Here is a 25,003-nt window from a genome sequence, read left to right on the forward strand (position 1 = left end):
TTTTATTTAATTGAGACCGAAATCATCCGGAGACACAGGTTGCCAGCTCAATCAATCCTTGATCTATGACGCTGGAAGCAGGCCAATGAAACGTTTATTCTGGAGGATAATGCTGAGGTTCTATTAAACTAACTAAACATTAAATACAACTTGCTCCCTCAAAATATTTGTCAATTATAAAATATCTTCACTGGCACAGTGCCTAAATTGTCAAGAGGGGTGTGTTGTCATGGGAAAAGTTACAGTAGTACAGTAATTATGCAATAAGGACACTCCCTTACATTTCGTCCTGTATAGCCAGAATCTATGGACGGATTTTGTTGATGGAGGTTTCAGTGGAACACTATAAAATAGATCTTATAAACAGTATATGATTTGTTCGAGAAATATAAAGCCACAGGCTGAGATAGCCTTCGCAACGTGGCGTGATTTGCTCCAAGTCTGGCTATGAAAAATATGGCTATATAAGTGACTGACTATGCCACCTTACATTTCGTCCTGTACAGCCAGAATCTATGGACAGATTTTGTTGATTGAGGTTTCGCTGGAAAACTAGAAAATAGATCTTATAAACAGTATATGATTTGTTCAAGAAATATAAAGCCACAGGCCGAGATAGCCTTCACAAAGTGGCGTATAAATATAATATAATTATGAAATCAAATATAGGCCAGGGCTTTACAACTTAATAAAGAGATTGAATACAATTAAATGGGATATAAACTAAATTAAATATAGCACAATAGAATACAATTATAAGTGACAAATGTAATTGGAATATGACATTACAAACATATGCAATGAGGAAAGATAGTGACAAAAACACAGGACGCAATGTGTCATGAAAATACAAATTAAGTAAGCTCTATACATTACGAAGTAAACAAAATACAATACGAAATGAACAGAATACTAATGGTGAAAAATACGACGTATAAAATATGTCGTAATTGATAATGATGATCATATTATCCCCCGGGGCCAGCTCCTCCTTTCCTCCAACGTAGGGTGCCTTCTTCTCTCCACACACCTCATCACCACCTGAACATCGCTATCTTTACCCTATGCCTCCTGCCATTCACTCTCAACCCCTCGCAGGTAAGGGTGCAATTCCCACCTCGCAATCCATTCTTAGTGGATCCCGCAGAGAGAAGTTTGTTTGCCATGTATATTGATTGCTGTGTCGTTGCCTTATCAAGTGTATATCTTTATTGTGTGTTTATGTAGCGCCGTCGCCCGACGTGTTTCCTTTCATTACGTGTTTTGGAGACATTGCTTTCTCCCCTTTGCTTTCCCCATTTTTCATGTATTAGAGTTTGTAGTTATTTGCTCTGACGTGTTTGGGAGACAGTGTACCTCCTCTTTTGTGTATACGCCTTTGTCTGCGTGTTTCCTTTTTGCTGACTCTAAATAAAAGAGTATAATTTTGTTTGAAAATCAACACCTCCCTCGTTCTACACTGCACCTGGGTCCTACACACCTACCCAACTCGTAACAGCAGTGTAACTAACTAGTAAGAGTAGGTAAGGGATATGTACAGATAAAGATATGTAAAATGGATTATATGCAGGTACTATGTACAGACACATGTCTGTGTAGAGAGAAAAAAGAGAGATCTCGAGGGCGGAGGTAATCAGTAAAATAAGAGGCTTATTATAAAAGTCATTGCGTACTTTATGCCCATCATTAAGACCGTCCTCCCCTCGAGGTCTGACTAAATCCAGCATGGCGTGTGAACGGGGGCAGTGTTAACGAGCTGTCACCGCCACGCACTGAAGCTTAAGAAAGACCCACGACAACGACGACCCCGCTCTGCCACGGGTATGAGGCGCTCGACGCAGGAAATAGAGCTGTCTGTGACTTGTCATCCCGCTGACCTTTGTGGCTGCATTGTAAACGTTAAGCCTGTGGTCGATGTAAACTGAACAATGGAGTGCGTCTACAATGGAGTGCTGAGCATGCTCTGGTGTAGAGACGGGAGTGTCTCATGTTCCTACAGCCCTATGTTCCTACAGCCCTATGTTCCTACAGCCCTATGTTCCTACAGCCCTATGTTCCTACAGTCCTATGTTCCTACAGCCCTATGTTCCCACGGCCCATGTTGTTCGGCCCATAGGGCTGTAGGAACATATATAAAAAAATAAAAAAATGGGCATATGGGCATATTATTTAAATGTTTTAAATACGTTTAATGTGGAATTAATTCCCTTTGAAGATAAAACGTTTGGGATCAATGCGTACCATTGTCTTCAGATCTTGCTAGTTGAGTGGTGACAGGATGTTTCCTGGCTATGGCAGGTCACTGTCCGGGGTAGCCCCTTTCGTGACTGTGATGCACGCCAATAAGGTTTGGCCTAGTGAATCCACAGTCCCTTCCTCCCCCATAGGAAACCACCCTATTTTAACTCTGAAGAACTGGTCCGACGCGAAACGTTCATTATACAAGTATCGCAGAGAAATTTCAAAGGTACTCACAGTTGCACGGGGGTCTTGGACAGAGAAATGCAATGGTTTGAAAGCTCGGCGTTGATAATAAACATTTAAAAAAGAAATGTAAACGTGTAAACATCACCGAGACGGCAGTGCGTCTCTGCAGATATACCCTACTCCTCATTGCGGTGTTCGGGGGAGAGCAGCCATACGTTCTTCGCTGTTTACACGTTTATCAAAAATATTTTAAATGTTTATTAGCAACGCCATGTTCAAATTACGTCTCAACAACTGTCAAACTAAATGAATGTGTGCTAAACAGTTCAGAGCCTTGAGATTACGTGCAAAGTAAATCTGCAGGGGGTTTTATCCACCCGGTGAAATGCCCCTTTAAGTCTGCCGCCCGTGCATAGGTTTATGGGGCAGTTTCCTTATGCTAACTGCAAATTGCCTGATGTGGGCATCCAATTTAAGATCAAACGCAATTCATCAACATACTCAGGTGGGTAAAGGAGAGATTTGGCCGTCGGGGCACGTTTCATGAAGCCCACATAGGATTTGATCATTTCCCTCGTATTGCTTTGTGCAAAGAACATATATAAGAGGAAGAATAAGGAAACTCTGACAGGGACTGACTCTTTAGATTTAGAAACTTGGCATGAGCTGAAGGGGCAAGAGAGGAGATGGAAAACACATTCATCAAAGTTAGGTTTAGACTAGTTTTTAGAAATAAATACATATGAATAAACATGTCCCATAGACTGCATGGGCATCATTTCAAATAGTTTGAAAGGATAAAGCATATGGGACCATTAAGATTTTAAGTGTAGGGCGGCTAGGTGGCGCAGTGGGCAAGGCGCTCGCCACCAACGCAGGAGATGCTGGGTTCGAGCCCAGCTCTCGGCGTTGCTACCAGCTTGGCTGGTCGTTCATACTAATACAATTGGCAGTATTAAGGGGTGGGAAGCTGGTGGGTGGGGATCGGATGTTGTGGACAGCGACTCCTACAGGTCGGTTGGTGTGCCTGCCCAGTAGAATCAGGAAGCGACGAGGGCTGCGTGTCCCTCCCACGCAGACCCTCGCCGCTGAGAGATCGCGCTGTGCAGGTGAAAAGATGCAACGGCTGCCTCCTCGAGTACCGGAGAGGACACGTGATGCAATTAAGGCTTCGTCCACATTGCAGCCGGCTTGTGGGAGGCATGGCCTAACAACGTTCGAGACATGGGAGGGTAGAATTGGACAATGCGAAATTGGGGACGGGAGAAAAATAGAAAAATGGGGAGAAAAAGTAGATACAAAAAATAAAAAATTTAAAGCGTGTATTTTTCTCGCGTTGTGTCTGTTTTTGAACGGAGAAAGTGGTCTAAGCGGATAAGAAAATATTTCACTCTCCTTCAGATCTTCTTGACAGCAGGCTCTTATTTTAAGCTATAGAACTGTGTGAGAGCCCATCAGTCGACTGTCAGAGTTTCTCTCAAGAACTTGTGAAGGAAACCTTCGCATAGTAATTTAAGTCGGAGAGTCAGAGAAGTCAAGGATTTGTAAGGTATATTTTCATAACAGAATAAACAAACTGTCCTCAGAGGAAAATCCCTGTAAACACTGTTTGGAGCTAGAGAGCTTCCTGAAAAGTGAGTGGGAGCAGGTTGGAGCAGCGGGAGTGTGCCTATGTTCCCATAGTCCTATGTTCCCACAGCCCTATGTTCCCATAGCCCTATGTTCCCACAGCCCTATGTTCCCATAGCCCTATGTTCCCACGGCCCTATGTTCCCACAGACCTATGTTCCCACGGCCCTATGTTACCACAGACCTATGTTCCCACAGCCCTATGTTCCCACAGCCCTATGTTCCCACGGCCCTATGTTCCCATAGCCCTATGTTCCCACGGCCCTATGTTCCCACAGCCCTATGTTCCCGCGGCCCTATGTTCCCACAGACCTATGTTCCCGTGGCCCTATGTTACCACAGACCTATGTTCCCACAGCCCCATGTTCCCACAGCCCCATTTTTCATGATTTTGTATCTGATTTTATCCCCCTTTCTCTTAATTTGGTAGCCAATTACACCCAACCTATTATCCAATTGTCCTCCGGTAGTAGAGGGTTCCTCTGGGAACATAGGGCTGTGGGACCATTGGGCTGTGGGAACCTAGCATAGGCAGTGGGTATATAAGGCCAGGCTAGGCTATGCCTACCCAAAATATTATGCTGGGAATTTTGAAATGTATATATAATATATGTGCGCAGGCTGCTGGCTATTGTGTCTGCGATACCGGAGTCGATACCGGAATCTCATGGCAAACACAGAGAGACTCAGAAGAAGCTTCTATCCTCAGGCCATCAGAATGCTAAATGACAATAACACTATGTAACAACCATCAAATGCACTCACGGCACACACATCCACACGCACACACTCACTTTAAACATACAACTCACTGCAGCACCCACTTTACCCACTTTAGAACACCTAAACACACTTTATATTTATTGGTAAAGAATTTGCACTACAACCCATACCTCATTACACCTTACTGTAAATTGTACCTAAATTGTACCTCATCCCATTTCTGCTTTGTACTGTATAGTATATTGTATTGTAACTCAGGTACTTCTACTCTGCATTGTACATTGTATATATACTGAACACTTTTGTCTACGTACTTGACTTCTATTTTATACTTGCTATACTTATTTTGTACTTATCTATTTTGTCGAGCACAGTCTCTGGAGCGTAACAGAAAGAAGCATTTTGTATAAAAGTATTCTGTACTTCTGTATGACAACTAATAAAGAAACTTGAATTTGTGCTGCAGCCCGCTGGCCGAGGTGTCTACGACTAGGTGGCAGCGTTTAACATTCCAGGTACAGGCAGTAACCAATCACGCATAGTGTAACTGAGGGGTACAATTCCCTGACTGTATTAATAAGTATGGTATCATTAAACCACTACTGTCTTATGTACATTACTACTGGCCATACAGTACACAGGTATATGAGATGAACACCTCCACAATGACACGGTTCCACAACAAATATGGGTTAGAATAATATTTATTAGCAGCACGAAGATTATCTTACATTACTTTACTTATCAAGATTGAGAGTTGCGCTTGTAAGGCGAAAAATGTGCATGAATAGGTCAAGAGCGTAAGTCCATTAGAATATTACGCAGGGGATAATTAATACCACCTGTATCATAAGAATTATATATAGTACACTAGTAGGGCAGCTGGAGATACTAAAAGGGTTCCCACCGGTTGTAAGCCAGCAGGGGGGAGGAATGTTCGAATGCAAACTCTGGATCAACGGGGAATCAATAAGCTCCAGCTACGGGAGGCGGTACATTACTCCCTTGATCGGCAGACAAAAGCAGCAGCTATAATCCAAGTATGCGTGCAGCATAGGTGAAAGCCAGCCAGCCTCTCCTAGAGACGGGCTCGAGTGATGTTCCTCACGGGTAAATCCCACACAGTAGTGGGTGTAGACGATTCTCCTCCGCTCCAACAGCCACAGGACCAAAGCAATAATCCAGCCGGAAAAAGGCTCTGCATTCACCGGTGTAGATTCTCCGGTGCGCGGTACTTCACATTAACTAGGTCGAACTTGACGTTATTCCACTAAGCTCTGACACTTTTACTGTCCTATTCGCACGCGGTTATAAGTGCTCTATTTAGATGCACGGTTGCTCACTTCACTTGGTCGTTGACTCGTGATGAAGGCTTTACTAGTAAGGAACGAACGATACGTTGAACGAACGTTTTAGGATAAGACAAGACTTTGAGGGTAACACACTTAGGCTCAGGTTAAATAATGTAGCCAATCACATCATTCACATGATCATCCTGATCCCGCAGGCCGAGTAAAGCAAACATCTGCGTTCTGAATCTCCGCCCGCCGATCGCTTTGTAGCGAACACCAGCGCACTATTTTGAGTAAAATTTCAAAAAGCTAAATGGATATACAGTATTTTCCCAAGGCATATAAACAAAGTCATTTAGAAGCTGCACTGGGCTGCCCCTGGGCATAACTACACGGATCACCTGAGGCTATATGTTGCGTTAACTTGGCAAACAAGGGCTCGCTCTAAGAGGACATGATGAGAGTCTGAGTTCATTAAATCGTGGACACTTTTTAGAGCTACTGTATGTACATTGTTTTCAAAGCATGATGAGATCTAAATTACGAAAAACTTTCCCTTCATTGCTGTCAGCACTGCAACTTGTGATTCAAGTTGTGAACGGTCTTTCTCAGCAATGACATCACATCCAAAACTGACTAAGAACAACAATGCGCCAGTCTGCTTCATATTGAAAGTGAGACAAAGATCATTGATGCCAAGACGAAACGTCGCATTTTGCTGCATTAAGGTAAGACAATGCCTTCATTTGAACACTTCATTTGCACTATATATTAAATGAGGAAAAATGTTGCCTACCCTAATGTCCGGTTCACGCGCCGCGTATGGAACCTAGGGCCCCATTTTCTTCTTTTTATCTAAGAAATGTGGGAACATAGGGCTGTTGGACCATTGGGCTGTGGGAACATAGGGCCTCATTTTGAGATACATCTTAGAGATGTGGGAACATAGGGCTGTGGGACCATTGGGCTGTGGGAACATATAGGGCTGTGCAGGGACGTGCACAGGACTTTAGAGGGGCAGGTGCTCAAATGCTGAAAAGGGCACTGGGCCTGTGCTATTTTTGGGGGCCCTTTTTGGGCGGGGAGGGGCCTTTTTATGCTTTTTTGGGTTTTTTGGTGATCAAATATTGAATATTGAACTATAATAATCAGTGCAGGAGCTCACTTATCCTTGAAAGACACTTTTATCACTGACTTAAAAGGCCCATACATCTCCATAAATGTTCAGGGCGGAGGGAATAAGTGCTTACCCTACAGACCCCAAGTCTGTTAGGACAGCAGACTCGGTTGGCACTGCTCAAAACTTACCTTTTTAAAATAGCTTTTAAATGAATTATTATCTTTATTTCATTGTCTTATTTTTCTTTATTTCTATTCATTTTACTTAAATATTTTATTATAATTTGTATCATTGTTTTATGTAGTTTTTTTTATCATTTTATTTGTTCTTTTTTAATGTCAACATATTATTTATATTATTCAAATGACCTCAAACATGTTCCGTTGTGATGTCACAGTATGATGTCATAATCAAACATTCTAGAACATTTGTGATGTCACAGTATGATGTCATAATCAAACATTCTAGAACATTTGTGATGTCACAGTATGATGTCATAATAGAACATTCTAGAACATTTGTGTACAGTATATTAAAAATTCTCTCAGAAGGTCTCAGATCTCAGAAGACCAAGTGAAGATATCACTTGTTGTTTCCGGCTACTTGTTTGTAAGCTTGAATATATTCTGTAGATACAATTTAAAATCCCCATATGGAAAAGGAAACAATGTCCTGTACAATCCTTAATGAGCTGCATCTGGAGGGAAGGTTATGTGATGTGGTTATTAAAGTCAACAGCACTGAGTTGAATGCCCACAAGGCCCTCCTGGGTGACTGCAGTTACTATTTCAGGTAAGTTTGGCTTGGTTCAGGTTAGCTTGGTTCAGGTTAACTTGGTTAGTAAACAGCACCAGTGTGATTTCTCTGGACAGCGTGGCCGCACCAGTGTGATTTCTCTGGACAGCGTGGCCGCACCAGTGTGATTTCTCTGGACAGCGTGGCCGCACCAGTGTGATTTCTCTGGACAGCGTGGCCGCACCAGTGTGATTTATCTGGACAGTGTGGCCGCACCAGCGTGGTCTTACTGGGATACACACCGCCCTGCTAACTACAGTAACTAACTACAGTAACTACGCTAACAGTGAAAGTGAGAAAAATGGCTTTCAATTTCATTGACTAATCCAGTGATTTCGTATAGCTACTGCGATTCTTTACAGACCCTTTTCTCTAAAAACAGAGCTATATTGATTTCTGAAACTTTGTCACAAGATAAGACTAATATAGAGAAGTTCAATTTCACTCATAACTTTGGATATTAAGCTTCTGCAGGGCAGTGTATAGTACTCCAGGTACATGTTCTGATTCAGAGCCGTAAGCCCTTCGACGCAAATACAACTCCCTCGTGTATAAAGTGAAATTGTAGTCGTTCACTAATTCATCGCCGGCAGAACGAGTCCTGTCGACGCCATGGATTCAACTCTCGATGCACCCGGCTCAGAGAAGACGAGACGCTCGTGTCCCCAGTCAGGGACGTGCACAGGACTTTAGAGGGGCAGGTGCTCAAATGCTGAAAAGGGCACTGGGCCTGTGCTATTTTTGGGGGCCCTTTTTGGGCGAGGAGGGTCCTTTTTATGCTTTTTTGGGTTTTTTGGTGATCAAATATTGAATATTGAACTATAATAATCAGTGCAGGAGCTCACTTATCCTTGAAAGACACTTTTATCACTGACTTAAAAGGCCCATACATCTCCATAAATGTTCAGGGCGGAGGGAATAAGTGCTTACCCTACAGACCCCAAGTCTGTTAGGACAGCAGACTCGGTTGGCACTGCTCAAAACTTACATTTTTAAAATAGCTTTTAAATGAATTATTATCTTTATTTCATTGTCTTATTTTTCTTTATTTCTATTCATTTTACTTAAATATTTTATTATAATTTGTATCATTGTTTTATGTAGTTTTTTTTATCATTTTATTTGTTCTTTTTTAATGTCAACATATTATTTATATTATTCAAATGACCTCAAACATGTTCCGTTGTGATGTCACAGTATGATGTCATAATCAAACATTCTAGAACATGGGTGATGTCACAGTATGATGTCATAATCAAACATTCTAGAACATTTGTGATATCACAGTATGATGTCATAATCAAACAATCTAGAACATTTGTGATGTCACAGTATGATCATAATCAAACATTCTAGAACATTTGTGATGTCACAGTATGATGTCATAATCAAACATTCTAGAACATTTGTGACGTCACAGTATGATAATCAAACATTCTAGAACATTTGTGATGTCACAGTATGATGTCATAATCAAACATTCTAGAACATTTGTGATGTCACAGTATGATGTCATAATCAAACATTCTAGAACATTTGTGATGTCACAGTATGATGTCATAATAGAACATTCTAGAACATTTGTGTACAGTATATTAAAAATTCTCTCAGAAGGTCTCAGATCTCAGAAGACCAAGTGAAGATATCACTTGTTGTTTCCGGCTACTTGTTTGTAAGCTTGAATATATTCTGTAGATACAATTTAAAATCCCCATATGGAAAAGGAAACAATGTCCTGTACAATCCTTAATGAGCTGCATCTGGAGGGAAGGTTATGTGATGTGGTTATTAAAGTCAACAGCACTGAGTTGAATGCCCACAAGGCCCTCCTGGGTGACTGCAGTTACTATTTCAGGTAAGTTTGGCTTGGTTCAGGTTAGCTTGGTTCAGGTTAACTTGGTTAGTAAACAGATACCATTGATTGAATTGATTGATTGATTGAAAACTTTATTAACAGATTGCAGAATGGGTACAATACAGTACAGCTCAATACACACAATTGTTAAGGGGATGCAGGCCAGAGAAAGACTTTCATCTTGTTTACATCAGGGTCCCCCATTTTCAATTCATCAGGACATATATGACATACATGACATACAGAAAGTCAGTACTGCTACATCTATACATTTATGACATACCATATTTGCAAATACAGTACTGTTTGTGATACAGAAGGAGTCAAGAAAAGGGAGTATATACATTTGATGTAGAAACTGTACATTGGAGGAGGTTGGGTGGGGTTGTGTGGGGGGGGTTGGGTACATTGGGATATTGACAACCATACTGGGTCATTTACATTGGAGGTGGTTGGGGTGGGGGGGAGAAACACTGTATAAACAAGCAAAACTGTACATTGAGGGGGGGGGGGGGAGACACTGTACAAACAAGCAAAATTGTACATTGGACTATTGACAAAACCATACTAGGTAAATGACTGTACATTGGAGGGGGTTGGGTTAGGATATTTACAGGGGCCAGTTTTGAATTGCAGTCTCCCGTAGGTGTCCCTTGAGAGTGGTTTTGAAAGTGGGTAGTGATCCACATTCCTTTACAGCTTTGGGTAGGGCGTTCCACATTTATGTGGCATAATTGCGAAATGTGTTTAGTCCCTTATTTGAGCCGCATCTGGGTTTAACATGATTCTGGTGTTGTGATCGTGGTATTCACTGACCTTTGGGAAGTATTTTGACATGTACATGGGTACCTTGGTCGTGTAGTGTATCTTGTAGACCAGGCCCATTGCAAGTTGCTGTACTCTACTCTAAGCCATCCTAGGTTGTCAAATTGGGCAGTACCATACTGTACTTTTACTGTAAACAGATACTATACTGTACTTCTACTGTAAACAGATACTGTACTTCTACTGTAAACCGATATTATACTGTACTTCTACTGTAAACATATACTATACTGTACTTCTACTGTAAACAGATAATATACTGTACTTATACTGTAAAAAGATACTATAATGCACTTCTACTGTAAACAGATAATATACTGTACTTCTACTGTAAACAGATACTATACTGTACTTCTACTGTAAACAGATACTATACTGTACTTCTACTGTAAAAAGATACTATACTTCTACTGTGCTAAGACCCTATCTTCTACAGTGAAAATATATTACTACTAGGGCTGTCCCCGACTAAGGATTTGGATAGTCAACTATGATTGGCCAAAATGTGCCATTAGTCGACTATTAGTCGGCTATCTAAAAAAAAAAAAAGTATAATATATTTTTGTATCATTCCATTTGGGCTGTGGGGGGGTGCTTAATGTCTGAAGGAGTCGACTGAAGGCTTCTTGTCCTCTGCAAAAGCATGCAATTGGTCCACTGATGGACACATCTTGATATTTGTCTAGTCTAGTGTGTTCATTAGATGGGTGAAATCCTCTTTCAGTGCCTCTGTGCCTGTTTTCTTAGGCAGTTGGCCTCTGGTGTGCGTGCCATTAGCGTTAGCCACGCTTCTAAGAGGTTGGCAGTCGACTACGGCTCCTTTCGACCGATTAGTCGACTATTCGACTAATAGGGGTCAGCCCTAATTACTACCGCTCTTCACTCTAGACGTCTGGTTCCGCTCTCATTTGCTCATGTTGCCCCCCCCCCCCAAGTCGCTCTCCGCTCGCTCACCGCTCACCTTCATTTGCGCATCAAGCGTTCCCCGCTCCACAGCCCGCTCAGCATAATTTTTTTGGAGCATGATGTAAATTACCTTGATTTGACAAAACTACAATAGTCTGCACCCCCTGGGCCCCTTAACAATTGTTTGTATTGAACTGTATTGTCTTGTATCCCATTCACGTTAGCATGTAAGCTAACAACAACAGCGTTAGCTTTAGTCTCTCGCTTTTTGTGAGACTAAACTCCGCTCTTGGTGGTACATTGTGTTGATGACTCTGCACCCCCTGGGCCCCTTAACAACTGTTTGTATTGAGCCGTATTGTATCGTACCCATTCTGCAATGTTAAATAACGTTTATCCATTCAACTAGCTGTACTATGCTATGGTAGCTAGCCTAGCCGCAATGCTATGGCCGATCCCATTCACGTTAGCATGTAAGCTAACAACAACAGCGTTAGCTTAGGTCTCTCGCTTTCTTGAGAGACTAAACTCTCTGCTCTTGGTGGTACATTGTGTTGATGTTGGTTTCGTTTCATCAATAAATGAGGCAGAACACAGTGAATGTATCCTTTTTTTTATTGCACTTTGTTTGTTTCTCACTGAAAATAAATGTTGCGTTCGCCCGAGGTCCCGAGGTGATTTAAAGATGGCGGAATCTACTTTGGACTTAGCAGGATGTGTAGTGACGGTTCACCCTTCTCATTGGTTGAAAATGGCCTTCATGCTTGTACATCGCCACCTATTGCTTTGGCATTGTACTACATGTATATTACATCAGTTTCTGTGTGATCGTGTGCACTGAGCGGCTGGGAGCGGCTCGGAGCGGAGGAGAGCTCTCACTCCGGAGTCGCTCTGACCCATTTTAAAGCCCACTCCATGCTCACTTCAAAATCCACCGCTCGGCTCCGCTCACATGCTCTGATTACTACACAGGACAGAATGTTGCTTACTGTTTACTCATCAGATATCTCTATACTCTGCATCCCACAGAGCCCTCTTCACTCGCTGGAGCGACTCAGAGAAAGCAGTCTACACTATCCCTGGGGTGTCCCCGGGTATGATGCAGCTCATCATAGAGTACGCCTACACACGCTTTGTGCTGGTGACAGCAGAGAACGTGGAAGAGCTTCTGGCGGCTGCAGACCAGCTTCTTGTCACTGGCATAGTAGGAGCGTGCTCTGACTTCCTAGAAGGCCAGCTGTCTCTGGAAAACTGTGTCGGCATCTGGATGTTTGCGGACATCTACTACTGCCCTGACCTGAGGCGCAAGGCCCATCTCTTCATCGTGTGCCACTTTGAGGAGATGTTGCATGTCTCACAGGAGTTTGTGAGGCTGTCCCTGCAGCAACTGGTGGACATCATCGAGAGGGATGACCTGAACGTGAAGTGCGAGGAGACGGTGTTCAAGGCCGTCCTCCGTTGGATCGACCACTCCTGTGAGGAGCGTAAAACACACATCCCTTTGCTGCTGCCCAAGGTAACTAATTGTATTACGGATACACAAACATGGTTGCTAGTGCCTGAGCCACATTATTTTTAATTAAATTTTTATTATTTTACTTTTTCTTGTTTGTCTGTCTCTTGTCAAGGTCATTATGATTCATGTTACTGTTATTATTGTTGTCGTCGCTGTTGTCATTGTTATTATTATTATTATTATTATTATTATTATTATTATTATTATTATTATTATTATTATTATTATTATTATTATTATTATTATTATTATTATTATTATTATTATTATTATTATTATTGTACTGTTATGTTCTGTTTTATGTATGAAAATAAAATATAAGAAAAACATTTATAAAAAAAAAAAAAAAAAATTGTATTAGTGTGCATTACATTAAAACAACACTAGGTTCCCTAGTACAGTGGTTCTCAAACATTTGGGTCCAAACTGTTCCCTAGCAACAGAAACCGTCTACAACCGATGTCTAAGTTGTACCCGCTGTCTGCTTGTCTCTTCCCAGGTTCGCATGGGCTTGATGAGGCCTGACTACTTGCTGAACAACGTCCAGAACAACCCTGTGGTGAGGGACAGCCACGACTGCAGGGCCCTCATCCTCAGCGTCCTGAACCCCCCTGGCTCCGACAGGCTCCCAAACCCCCTGACCCGCCCACGCCGGCCCCAGGAGGTCCTATTGGCCATCGGAGGCCGGGGTAGCATGGAGGCTTACAACATCCGAGCCGGTGGATGGATGGACGTGAGCGTTGAGGGGGAGAGTCCCCGGGCCGCCCACGCCACCGCTTTTCTCCACGGTCTGGTCTACTGTGTCGGCGGCTGTGGCGGTGGGCAGCATCTCAGCAGTGTGCGCAGGTTCAACCCTGTCACTCGCAGCTGGCTGCAGGCGGCTCCCATGCACTCACGCCGCTGTCACCTCAGCATGGTCGCGTTGGACGGCTGTATCTATGCCATGGGAGGGGAGGACGGACACGCGCTGAACACCGCCGAGCGCTACGAGCCTGAAACCGACCAGTGGACACTGATCTCACCCATGCTGGAGCGCAGGAGCGGCGCCGGGGCAGCAGCCCTCCAGGGCAAGGTGGGTGGAACTGAGGGACACAGGGTGCTAGATGAACACAAGGAACGTTAGATCAGAAATCATAAATGTCTTTATTGCCAAGTAAGCTTGCACATACAAAAGATGTGTCTGGGTCCTTTGGTGCATCAACATTAACAGACAATTAAAGTAGAATGAAATCAAATGGAATATATAAACTAAATTAGAATATTCTTTCTTATTACAGGTTTACATCTGTGGTGGCTTCAACGGGGAGGAGTGTCTGTTCACAGCTGAGTGCTACAGCCCAGACACCGACCAGTGGACTCTGATCGCCCCCATGAGCAGCAGGCGTGGCGCAGTGGGAGTCGCTGCATATAGAGGACAAGTCTATGCGGTAGGTGCACACAGAGACAAATGCTTTATACTAGATATTTCTATAGATATGTGTTCTGAAGGTCCAGATTAACACATAGAGTCTGCGTTTATTATTTTGTATAACTTATATATTGTTTATATATATAAGATATATATTTCACGTCATCTGTTTACCTACCAGTATTCATCATTCGCTTATTTGTACATGTTCCATTCTTAACGCCGTAGACAGCGTGAGCGCATGCGCAGGGTTCTTGAAACATGCCTGGGCAAAGTGAGAGAGAGAGCATATTGATCTGTGGGGATGAACAGACTCATTCCACAGGTAACTAAGACAGAGTGTGTGTTATAGAAGAAACGTTTGGTAGCAGTAACAGGACGACAAGCAACGTATCTTGACAGAGAGCTGTACAGCTAATTAGATACCCCATAATATTGTCGAGCCACTATTGGCAAAGTATAGTGACTTGTGCGAGCGAAGTAACGTTGAGAGACTTATACAGTAGTTGAACCCAGCGGCGTTCTGGATTTAACTACCTATTGAAGACTCCATGCGGGTTAGCCTAAGTACACAAGGGCTAACTAGCTATCAACCATGCCAACAGGCTTTTGGACTAATAGCTATTAATCCTGCCATCGGGCGCTAGGAATACAGGAACCTGGTCCGTACGAGACCCTCCTCACCAGCGACGACAGGATTATCCCAAGTTTGTCTGCAGCTCTCTGGAGTAGGAGCTCCAGAGAATTACCGTCTCCACCCGCCATCTTGCTTTCCCCGTGCTGCATCAATGGTCGAGTACTCGTAGTTCAGGACTATCGTTACCTCTGACATTGTTGCATTGACATTAACGTATTAAAGGAAATCGGTGTTATATAATATGTATGCTTTCTATTACTATTAAAGTGATTGTTCAACTTGTATCACTGTCCCCTCGCAGTTAATAGAGTGTCCGCCATTTTGTGTACCTATAATGTCTGGCTAATTAATATTCTTTCGTAGTGGTTTAATCTAACATTTAAATACAGTCAGGGTTGTGTAGCCCCTTAGCTACAATATGTATCATTTGACTTGCAATGCTTCTGTGATGCCCTCATTTCCCTAAGTGGATTAATACAGTGTCTGCCTACCTGCCTGCCTGCCTGAGCCACACACTAAAACATTCCTCTCATGTGTCCTGTCCTCAGGTGGGAGGGTGCAGGGACCCTGGAAATGCCCTGCGTAGTGCGGAGGCCTACAGCCCCTTGACTGACTCCTGGAGCGCCCTGCCCGTCATGATCACCCCCCACTGCTTCTTTGGCATCGCGGTGCTGGACGACCTGCTCTTCGTGGTCGGAGGCTACAATGACATCAGCAAGGTGGAGCACTACGACCAGAGCAGCGACAGGTGGACTGCAGCTGAGGACATTAAGCTCCAGCGCTGTGGCGTAAGCTGCTGCATAATGCATGGCCTGCCATTTAACATGAGCCAGTACGCTGCTCCCCGTGGAGGAGGAGGAGGAGGAGGAGGAGGAGGAGGAGAAGGAGGAGCAGGAGGAGCAGGAGGAGGATTAGGAGGAGGAGGAGGAGGAGGAGGAAGAGTAGGAGGAGGAGGAGGAGGAGGATTAGGAGGAGGAGGGGGAAGATGAGGAAGAGTTGGAGGAGGAGGAGGAGGAGGAAGATGAGGAGGAGGAGGAGGAGGAGGATGAGGAAGATGAGGAAGAGGAGGAGGGGGAGGAAGAGGAATATGAGGAAGAGGATGAGGAAGAGGAGGAGGAGGCAGCAGGGGATCCATCTAAGAACCTTAAAGTGGAGATGAAGCAGTGAGCAATGTGATCCTAGTTTGTTTGTTGTGTACCTTGTGTAAGACAGGGTTCTATAATCAAATGTGAAATCTATCTTATTTGTCTGAAAAATATAATATAATATCCCTGTTTTCAACATGGGCGCCGCCATTTTGTTGCTGACGTCATGGCTGACGTCATACCGGGGGTTGGGTGTATACACTCTGGTTAGCTGCCTATATTGAATGGGTCAGTCAGCAAATAAAATGTTGCCTACAAAACAACGGGACCGCGGTGGTTCTGTTTGTATTGCTCCTGGCTGTTCAAACTAATTTTACCATGTGAGAGAGAGGAAAGTTGGTTAATTTCCACAAACTACCAGTGAAAAAAACAGTGTTGTTGATATGTTGGCTCGGGCTGGCTGCACTCAGGCGGCGCGACCAGCCTGTTGGACAGGGAAGGAGGATCTGCAGAGAACACTTCATTGCCTCGGATTATGTTGTTGGGGTGGGATGTTTGTCCAGAAGACCACTAATCAGCTGAAGCCGGACGCGGTTCCCTCGGTCTTCGACAGACAGACCGGCGTTAGCTCTCGGGAACGATCGCTAGCTAGTTGGCACCAGCCGGGGCCCGGCGTTAGCTCTCGCTAGCTAGCGTTAGCAACCGGAGCGTCGCGGAGCATTCAGCCTGCTGGCTACCTAGACCCACTTCAACCAGCGTCGCGGAGCATTCAGCCTGCTGGCTACACAAGCTGAATACCTCACTTGGCTCCATCTCCAAGTCTGTATGACACATTTCTATATATTGGTTAGCTTCAATGTTAGATTGAATGCATCTCCTACAACGACACTGTCGTGCCTTCACAAGGCTGAATGCTCCGCGACGCTCCGGTTGCTAACGCTAGCTAGCGAGAGCTAACGCCGGGCCCCGGCTGGTGCCAACTAGCTAGCGATCGCTCCCGAGAGCTAACGCCGGTCTGTCTGTCGAAGACCGAGGGAACCGCGTCCGGCTTCAGCTGATTAGTGGTCTTCTGGACAAACATCCCACCCCAACAACATAATCCGAGGCAATGAAGTGTTCTCTGCAGATCCTCCTTCCCTGTCCAACAGGCTGGTCGCGCCGCCTGAGTGCAGCCAGCCCGAGCCAACATGTCAACAACTGTTTTTTTCACTGGTAGTTTGTGGAAATTAACCAACTTTCCTCTCTCTCACATGGTAAAATTAGTTTGAACAGCCAGGAGCAATACAAACAGAACCACCGCGGTCCCGTTGTTTTGTAGGCAACATTTTATTTGCTGACTGACCCATTCAATATAGGCAGCTAACCAGAGTGTATACACCCAACCCCCGGTATGACGTCAGCAACAAAATGGCCGCGCCCATAATGCTAAATGCTTCAGAAATGTACACAACAAATAGTTTTTTCTTAGAAACTGCTTATTTTTATAACGTGACTTCTTCTGTGGCTTATCTAAATACTAATGTGATGCTATGAATATGTATTTATCGCACTGCTTCATTTCCACTTTAAACATTTATTAGACCAAAAGAAATCCTAAGAAATTAATAAATTACTATCAGCCAAAGGTGGTGCATTTCTTTCTTCTAGTAATTCAGACAATATCGGTTTTTAGTTTGTGTAATGTAATGTAATATCTGTTTTTAGTTTGTGTAATGTAATGTATCTGTTTTTAGTTTGTGTAATGTAATGTAATATCTGTTTTTAGTTTGTGTAATGTAATGTAATATCTGTTTTTAGTTTGTGTAATGTAATGTAATATCTGTTTTTAGTTTGTGTAATGTAATGTAATGTAATATCTGTTTTTAGTTTGTGTAATGTAATATAATACAGGCACGTCGGAACTTTAAATCGGCAGGGGGTGCGGCCTATCTGAGATTTGTTTTTCAGAACGCCGTGTGAGGAACGTTCGTTGTTTAGAATGGCTTTGAAATAAGTTATTTCTAATGACCCTTTAACTGAAAATTACGTGAGACGTGAGGCAAACGAGAAGAACATAATAATTGTTTTATTTTGACTTTTCAAGCCTGAAGAAATAAAAACAAACACACCTCACTTGAACTTCTGAATACCTCACTTGGCTCCATCTCCAAGTCTGTATGACACATTTCTATATATTGGTTAGCTTCAATGTTAGATTGAATGCATCTCCTACAACGACACTGTCGTGCCTAAATTAAGACATTACACAGCTGATACCAATTGTATTACCAATGCACGGCTAATTAAGTGTTTTATATTACATCGGTCCGCGACCCGATGGTTGGGGACCTCTGCTCCGTTATGCACAAGTTTATAGACTTTCGGAGTGCGTATATTATTCAATGAGACTGCCAGCCAGCTTTTGCTCGACGGAGAAATACAATTTCAATTGTGACGAGAGAAGATCATCTCCCGAGTCAGATACAATTGAACACAAACGGTTCCAAAGATATTAATGTTTTGCGGCAAATTTTCACCCCGCAATGGATTTTGGTGCGTCTATGAATTGAAAATGGGGGACCCTGATGTAAACAAGACAAACGTCTTTCTCTGGTCTGCATCCCCTTAAATGTGTGTATTGAGCCGTACTGTATTGTACCCATTCTGCAATCTGTTAAATAAAGTTTTCATTCATTCATTCTCATCTCTCTCATCTGTGCGTCTCCTCTCCGACACCCGAGACAGCAGGGAGCACTGTCAGCCAGCGGCCACTCCCCTCAGACGCAACTGTATTCCACACAGCGAGGAAAATAATACAGTCGGGCAATCTAACAAGAATTAACGTATTTACAAGTGTGTCAGTGTAATGGTGAAGTCAAGTGCTTTGAGCAGGATCAACTTATAACTTATATTGTTACAGTCAGGGGTGCAGTGCTGGGCATACGCGGTCAAACGACGTTTGGGCTTCGTCACTGAGGCAGAAGGGCGGACCTTCCTACAGGCGATATAGGCGGTCGCCTAGAGCGCCACCCAGAGGGGGGTACCCCAAAAAAAAAAGAAAAAAAAAAAGTTTATTTATTTTTTATTTATTTATTTTTGTATTTTTTTCTGTGCAGTTTTGGCGCCCCGCTCTAGATCTGCAACCATTATTTTTACATTAAAAAAATTCTAACATAAGGGAAAATGAGCCAAAAATCTAAAACGGTCGGTCGGTCTGAGCCTCAGCTTTAGGTGTTCACAGTCAAAACATGCTAGAGAGCGCTGTGCATTGATGGGTATCGGTCAAGTGTTTATAGAATTGAGCGTTGAGGAAAGAAAGACTAGCGTTAGAGAACTATGAAGAGGCAAAAGCCATCCGGCCATCCAGTTTAAAAAGAGAAGAAAAGAAGAAGACGAGAAACGTGCCAAAGTGAAAGGTATGCAATTTTGTACAACTTCCAAGACCTGCCACACCAAGAGCTGATGAAGCAAGCAGAGGCACTTGTACACACATTAAACCATGGAGGGCAATCTGATTTGGATGGGAAGGAGCTGGCTCAGGAGTTGGACAATTTGATGTGATTGATGACTTTGCAGCGAGGAAGGCCAGAAGGATTGCACTGTACATGGAAACCAGTAGGAGCTACAGGCTAACCTTGAAGTGTGATGATAGGGAGTGGAATGTAAATAGTTCTTTAGACAAAGTGAATTTGTAATTTTTTTTTATTTGTTTGTTTATTTAGGATATCGCTGCTGTCGGGACAAAACCTCATAACTCCTTTTTTAAATTTTTTTTTTATTATAGAAAATCAACTCCGTAGATCATCCTCCATATGTGTGTGTGGGTTTTACAAAGTTTAAACAATGGTAAAGCATTAAACCGATCATCTGTCTAAACCTCCTAACTCTATTCACCCTCAAATCTGTGTTAGTTTTTTTCATCTGCTGAAAAGTTGGGTTTTTGGAGTTATGAGGTTTTGTCCCGACAGCAGCGATATTATATTTTGATTATATATGTGTAACATATTTTACAATACATAATTTTCTTGTAAAGCAAATTTGCACGTTATTTTATTGTTTGTTATTATTATTATTATTATTATTATTATTATTATTATTATTATTATTATTATTATTATTATTATTATTATTATTATTATTATTATTATTATTATTATTATTATTATTATTATTATTATTATTATTATTATTATTATTATTATTATTATTATTATTATTATTATTATTATTATTATTATTATTATTGTGTGTTAGCTAAGTTGTTTATTTGTTTTAATTCTTTAGTGTGCATTTTACATTTATTCTTAGCTCTTGTTCTTGCTTGTAAAAATGATAGGTGCAGTACTTTACTGTATAACTGTTAACCCTTTCACTGCCACACGACGGAGGGTTAACCCTTTACTATCACACAACCGACGGTCGTGAAAGGGTTAACCTTCGGTGTATTGTCGCAGTGAAAAGGGTTAACTGGTTGGTAGCGCGGCGATGTTTTGATTTTGGGGGGGGGGGGCGTGAATATTAAAGGCAACCAACTTGTGTTCAGCTTTTCGTTCAGCGTTTCTCTGATTGGCCACACGGCCAATCAATCAATCCACTAGCACACGCCCTTGCGGCAAGAGAGACGCGCGGCAGAAGCGCTGGTCGAACCAGCGGTGTTCTGTTGTGTGACTGTACTAAACTCTTCCACCACATGACCGACATTTGACATACAGTACACCTCCTATCTATGTTGGGATTATGTTTGGTCATGACAAAACAATACAAATCGCTACTGTTAGTAATGCTGCCACCACCCACTTCAATGACAGAGCTCTCATATTTGTGAATGCATAAACTATATCTTAAATTATGGCGATGTGTCTAATATGGCTGTCGCGAAGTCATTGATAAGCGACAGCCATATTAGACACATAGCCATAATTTAAGATATAGTTTATGCATTCGCAAAATATGAGAGCTCTGTCATTGAAGGGCTTCGTTCTACAACGGAGCACGGTCGCTGCTGCTGGAGCTGGACCGAGTAGAGCCGGCGGCGGTGCACGGAAGCCGGGGACAAACCACCGCATCGCCCCGCTGACGTTAAAAACGCGAAATAACGTTACAGCTTACAGTTCCACACTGATGTACAGTGACACCCAGAGTTTCTAGTTACAGTAGTGACGCGTGAATCGAGATAGTCCTAACACTGTAACAGTGTTTATTATTAAGAGTCAGACCATATAGTCCTAACAGTGTTTATAGTCCTAACACAGTATGGGCTTTGTTTATACATGTACAGTGACGAGTGAATCTACCGTTGGTTGTTAAAAACGTGAAACATAATAATCAGTCAGCAGCGCTCCACTGCTACCTTATCACCTAGAGACTTTGCATAATAATAGGATACCGACAACCAAATACAAGCCCTGTAGGTGGGGGGTTGCTTGATCTCCCGACTGGAAGGATGAGACAAGTTGTATCATCTGTTCTGTGCGCAACCGAGGGAACATGTATGCGCGTGCACGTGGCGTTTGGCCTTGGTCCATATTACGACTGCACCACTGGTTACAGTATATAAAAATACAGTTTTTACTTTTGTGCAGTAACTGAAGCTGCCACTAGGGGGTGCTGCCGCACCCGCCGCACCCCCTGTTCCAACTTGCCTGATGTAATATCTGTTTTTAGTTTGTGTAATGTAATGTAATATCTGTTTTTAGTTTGTGTAATGTAATGTAATATCTGTTTTTAGTTTGTGTAATGTAATGTTATATCTGTTTTTAGTTTGTGTAATGTAATGTAATATCTGTTTTTAGTTTGTGCAATGCACATAATATGGGAACTTTTATCCATATGGTTGAGCCTGTTAGGAATTGCACCCCCAACCCAAGCAGATTGCAGATCACTCTCTCTATCTATATGGAGGTAAAAAAGAAAATATGGTAAAAATAATTGGCATAAAAAGGGCACTTTTTTATGAGGCACAAAAGGGCAGGTGCTTGTGCACCCGTTGGGCTCTATGTGTGCACGTGCTTGCTTGCTGTGCCCTTGAGCAAGGCACCTCAGCTTTAACCGCTCCAGTGTTAGCTGCTCAGGGGCCAGTAGTAGAGTGCCTGACCATAGTGTCTTTATACCATCCTCCTGGAGCGCCTCCACAACACTGTTGGACTGTCGAGCCATGCACTACAGTGGTTCCAGTCCTACCTCTTAGGCAGGACAGAATATGTCTCACTGGGAGGACACAAGTCCAGGCTGCTCGAGGTCACCTGTGGTGTTCCGCAGGGGTCGGTTCTTGGTCCCATTCTATTCATCACCTACATGCTCCCCCTCGGTCGTGTCATCGGCAGACATGGAATGTCTTTCCACTGTTATGCCGATGACACACAACTCTACATAAAAACGGCCCCAAACCCCTCTGCAGCTCTGTCATGCCTCACCACCTGTCTTGGGGAGATAAAGGCATGGATGAACAGCAACTTCCGCCAACTAAACAGCAAGAAAACCGAGGCACTCCTAATTGGCACCCCCCACCAGGTTCAGTCTTCATCCATATCCCATCTCACCTTTGACGGCCAGGTAATCCCCCTCTCCCCCTCAGTCACAAATCTGGGGGTTCGATTTGACCCCCACCTGACCTTCAACACCCACATAAAACACCTCTGCAAGACCTCATTCTATCACCTAAAAAACATATCAAAACTCCGTCCCATTCTAACCCTGTCAGATGCAGAGAAGCTTGTCCATGCCTTTATCTCCTCAAGACTGGACTACTGTAACGGACTCTTCATCGGGATTCCTGGCAAGAGCATCCAAAAGCTGCAATACATCCAGAACAGCGCTGCCAGGATCCTGATGAGAGTCCGTAAACACGATCACATAACCCCCATCCTTCACTCACTACACTGGCTCCCCGTCTCATCCCGGATCAACTACAAAATCCTTACGATCACCCATAACTGCATAAACGGACACGCACCCCTCTACCTTCAGGAACTCATCACTCCACAATCCTTCACCCGCACCCTCAGATAGGTAGCCTGCTCCTTCAGGTCCCCAATACCCGGCTCTGCACCATGGGTGACCGAGCCTTCTGCACGGCTGCACCACGCCTGTGGAACAGCCTCCCCATCCAGCTGAGGGCACCACAGAGCCTGGACTCTTTCAAAGCAGGCCTGAAAACCTATCTGTTCAAAAAGGCCTTTGACTGTTAGCTTTTTATTTAAATTTTATTGCGCTTTGTTTTTAAATTGTCTGTTTATACTATGTTTTTAATTAACTATGTTCTATTTTTATTCTGTATTTTATTTTATTTGTTTTACTAATAACTATTTTATTCTATTTTTTTAACTGTTTTAACCATGTAGTGTAGCACTTTGGGATCCCAGCGAACAAAAAGTGCATTACAAATCCAATCTATTATTATTATTTATTATACCTGTATCACTAGACATATAAATGCATATTAAATCAAATCAAATTGATTTGTGAAGCCCGAAATCACAAGTTAATGTCCCCATGGGCCGGACAAGTCTTCTTTAAACTATTCAAGATGAAACATCCCAATAAATCAAGAACAAAAAACCCACCATGAAATCCAAAATAAATATAAAGTAATAAATGCAACACTCCCAGACATACCACAGCAAAGGTAAGGAAAAACCTATAGCAATAGGAAAAAAGCACCACAGGCGAGGAGAGAAACCTTAGAAGGGCAGTTCAAAGGGGATCCCCCTTCGTGGATGTCGGTGATAATAGTGTTGCTATGGATGGGTGGAGAATAAAACAGGCGAATAGTTGGTATGTATGTACATATACGTGTAATAAAACACAAATATGTGCATGCAATAGCAACTGGGGTACATAAGAACATTTTTGAAACATTTAAATATATTACAACTCTGTACATACATGTGATTAGCATTATACTCAGTAGAACAAATGTATATATCTTATACCCAGCTTAATCACTATATTAATATTACTATTGCACTTTCCTGTTACATTTGCACTCAGGTTGGATGCCCCACCTATTTTCATTGTAATATACTTATGCTGTATGATGACAATACATTTCAATGTAATCTAATCTAACTGGTACTATGACCTGAATGATGGTCCTAGAGGTCAGTGATTTGATGCTCTTTTGGTGTTTTGGCGATGGTGGCGTAAGAGAGTCCTGTCTTAACGTAAGAGAGTGCCGTCTTAACAGGTCGTCGGAAATCTCCCATATAGGCAAACTGTGGAGACCTGGTGACTGCATGCGAATGCCCTGTGTATGGGGACATGTCACCCATATAGAAACACACCTCTTCAATCAATATCTGAAATGCAAATAAATAAATAACCTTCTTAATAAATATAATATTTATATTGTAGTGGGTTCTATAGAGACATAATTCCTAGGGATGCTCGATATTGGCTTTTTTACCGATACCGATATTCCGATATTGTCCAACTCTTAATTTCCGATACCGATATCAACCGATATCAACCGATACCGATATATGCAGGGTTTCCCCGTCCAAAAAACGGAATAATTTCAGGTAACTAATAATTTCACTGGATATATATATAACAAATATTGTTATTGTTTTTTTTTGTTTTTAAACCGATACCGATATTTTCCGATATCACATTTTACTGCCGATATCGGCCGATAATATCGGTCGGCCGATAATATCGGACATCCCTAATAATTCCCCATGGTATTGTTTTCATGTGTTGATGGGGCACTGTCACTTTAAGGAGGTTGGTTTTGGGGTTGGGCTGAGAGGAGACGCCCTGTGTGGGGTTTCATTGATAAATGTTTGATTACTACGAGTTGTCAGAA

Source organism: Notolepis coatsorum, assembly GCF_963971535.1.
Source record: "Notolepis coatsorum genome assembly, chromosome: 1".
Lineage (NCBI taxonomy): Eukaryota > Metazoa > Chordata > Actinopteri > Aulopiformes > Paralepididae > Notolepis > Notolepis coatsorum.